This window comes from Bactrocera oleae, chromosome 2, assembly GCF_042242935.1.
Source record: "Bactrocera oleae isolate idBacOlea1 chromosome 2, idBacOlea1, whole genome shotgun sequence".
Classification (NCBI taxonomy): domain Eukaryota; kingdom Metazoa; phylum Arthropoda; class Insecta; order Diptera; family Tephritidae; genus Bactrocera; species Bactrocera oleae.
Genome location: NC_091536.1, coordinates 51,147,329 through 51,150,345, shown reverse-complemented (window position 1 = coordinate 51,150,345; position 3,017 = coordinate 51,147,329). Strand labels below are relative to the sequence as shown.

Sequence of the window (3,017 nt, the reverse complement as noted above, 5' to 3'; positions counted from 1 at the left end):
TGGTTGTTCTGGTTGACTCTATCCCCTATATATATACTAGGTACAAAAAGTCTCCGTTCACCAATTCGTGGAATTTGTGTCAATAAAAATATTAATAAACAAGTAAGGAAGGGCTAAGTTCGGATGCAACCGAACATTTTATACTCTCGCAAAGTCAAATGGTATACTCGTTTGAGATTTCTTTGTGGATTGACTGATATTTTCGGTAGAAGGTCAACTATAGGCACTGGGGTCCACATATTTAGTACTTAGGGGTTTGAACAGTTTTGGTTCGATTTAGACAATTTTTGGCCGCAAGGTGGCATACTTTAATTGCATTATTCACGCAAAGTTTTACCCCGATATAATCATTGTTACCTGATTTGCATAGTGGAAAGTGAAAGAATCAGATGGAATTGAAAAAGGTGTTATATGGGAAATAGGCGTGGTTGTAGTCCAATTTCGCCCATTTTCGCACTATGACATAGAAACATGAAAAGAACGTTACGCACCGAATTTGGTTGAAATCGGTTAAACAGATCTCAAGATATGGGTTTTCACCTAAAAGTGGGCTGTGCCACGCCCACTGTCTAATTTTGAACGCGGTTCCTATAAAGTCATCTTATACCATCTCAGAGATAAAATTTAATGTCTCTGGCGTGTTTAGTGCTTGATTTATCGCGCTTTTAGTAGTTTTTAACAGTACCGTTATATGGGGAGTGGGCGGAGTTGCCACCCGATTTCAACTATTTTCACACCGTCAATAGAAGTGCTAAAAACATTTGCTTTTAGTGAATTTTGTTATTATAGCATTAGCGGCTTAGGAGATATGCACATTAAACCTATTAGAGGCGGGACCACGCCCACTTTTTAAAAAAAGTTTTAACTGCAGATGCCCCTCCTTAATGTGATTCTGTGTACCAAATAACAGTCTTGTATCTTATTGCGGAGCTTAGTTATGGCAAGTTATTTGTTTTTGATTAATGGCGTTTTGTGGGCGTGGCAGTGGTCCGATTACGCCCATCTGCAATACCAACCGTCTCACGGTACCAAGAAACATGTCTACCAAGTTTCATAAAGATATCTCAATTTTTACTCAAGTTAGAGCTTGCACGGACGGACGGACGGACGGACAGACAGTCACCCGGATTTCAACTCGTCTCTTCATCCTGATCATTTATATATATATAACCCTATATCTAACTCGATTAGTTTTAGGTGATACAAACAACCGTTAGGTGAACAAAACTATTATACTCTGTAGCAACAGGTTGCGAGAGTATAAATATGTGCGTTTTTGAAGTTCTTTTCAGAATATCAGATGCGTATGCTAATATCATTACAGTCGCCAAATTGCATGGAATTCGTATGTGCGTTTGCAAGATCAAGGGCATTTTTTTAATTCTACTAATACAGAATAAGCAAGCAAGCGAAGGAAAAATCTGCAATTTTTGTGTAAGTGTTTCGAATTATTCAGCGTTAATCGAGATGAGTGCAAAAGACAATAATATAAGATAAAATTTAGGGGGTACGGTAAAAGCTTTCGTGAAATTGGACAAGTTGTCAACAGAGCAAAGTCATCAGTGCGATACGTCATCCAGACTTTCAAAAAAACGGGAATTATTACTTCAAAGTCTCAATCTGAACGTCCGAGAGTATTGACTAATCTGGAAACAAGCAAAGTTGTATCTCTTGTGAAGGTTAATCCGCTTTTAATCGCGTCCTAGATAGCAGAATATGTAAAACTACAGTATCCAGCGACACAGCAAGAAAAATATTGAAAAGGGCTGGTTATCATGGGCGAGTGGCACGCAAAAAGCTATTAATTTCCTTAAAAAATCGTATGAAGCGCATTTTTTCGCAAATATAACCATGCTTATACCTTTCTGGGAATCGGGTTTATGGTCGGATGAGACGAAATATTGTATATTTGGAATAAAAGGAAGAAAGATAGTGTGGCAAAAAACTGGTACGGCTTTTGAAGAATTTTGAAGAATCTTACTTAAACCGTGAAGCATGGTGGGGATGAAGTTCTAGTGTGTGGGTGTATGGCAGGAAGTGGAGTTGGTTGCATTAAGTTTATCGAAAATATAATGAATAAATTTGATTATTTAAATATTTTAAGTCGACAAATGAAGCAAAGTGCTGACAAATTAGGATTGCCAAACGTGTTTTGTTTCCCACAGGACAATAACCCTAAACATACAGCAGAACTCGCCCTTGGTTTCTTTACACTGCTCCAAAACAGCTACATTCACCTCCACAATTACCTGACCTCATTCCAATTAAGCATTTATGGGCTCTAATGGAGCGCTGAATTCGCACACATACGATTACCAGCACAGAAATGCTCAAGACCGTTTTATTGGATGAATGGAGTAAAATGCCGGCTGAAAATACGAGGAAATTAGTACATTCCATGCCTAAACGTCTACCAGAAGTTCTAAAATTTCGAGGCTACCCCACCAGCTATTAAACTTTTCATAATTACTTGATATTATTGTGTTCAGTTTGATGAGCGGAGACTTTTTCCATTTAAGTAAATGAATTCTGTGTCTTTTGTTTATTAAATTATTTGAATTTTTTTAAACGAAAAGATATGGTTTAATAACACAAAAAAAAAATTTTAATATTTTAATTGGTCAAACTTTTATTTTATATGTATATAATATAATGTTGTTCATTAGCCTAATGGACTTCATTTCGAATATATCGATCAAAGCGTGGGCTATCTTAAAAAGTTGCTTATTTTTCACATGTCCTTGCGATTACCTATTAGTTAGGTAGGTGTTCTTCTTATTCCTCTCCAAAAATCTCAATAACATGATTTTGTATTGCTAAGTTGGCAAATACTGAAAATTGCGATAAAATTTAACTAAAACAAGTAAGGAAGAGCTAAGTTCGGGTGTAACCGAATATTTCATACTCTTGCAAATTGCAAGAAACAAAGGCGCAGGAGCACCATTATGGTTCGGCAAAACTTTATATCAAACTAAGGAAAATATAGCCGTGATTTCATTCATTTAAGGAAAGAGGAT

General features: G+C 36.6%; 1 long non-coding RNA gene across 1 annotated transcript; it reads left to right on the top strand.

Annotated features, from left to right (window-relative positions):
* Positions 1-1,318: 1,318 nt before the first annotated feature.
* Positions 1,319-2,575, top strand: LOC118682270 (uncharacterized). Its single transcript, XR_004978024.2, has 2 exons — positions 1,319-1,434; positions 1,505-2,575. It is a non-coding gene; the product is annotated as an uncharacterized lncRNA (long non-coding RNA).
* Positions 2,576-3,017: the final 442 nt, after the last annotated feature.